Below are 214 nucleotides of genomic sequence, written 5' to 3' on the forward strand. Positions count from 1 at the left end.
CACATTTAATTCGTACCAGGGTTTTGCCAAAACATGCCTATTAGGTAGCATTTACAACAAAGGTTGGGCTTTTGGTTTACATAGGAAATGTGACTGTAACTGGGCTATTTTACTGAAGTCGAGTTGATTTAAATAAAGAATTAAAATGAAGATTTGCATCAGAAGAATTTCATAAAATAATTCACTTAATTTTCAGTTTCTATTCTATCTAAAA

Source organism: Penaeus monodon, chromosome 31 (genome assembly GCF_015228065.2).
Source record: "Penaeus monodon isolate SGIC_2016 chromosome 31, NSTDA_Pmon_1, whole genome shotgun sequence".
In the NCBI taxonomy this organism is placed as follows: Eukaryota; Metazoa; Arthropoda; class Malacostraca; order Decapoda; family Penaeidae; genus Penaeus; species Penaeus monodon.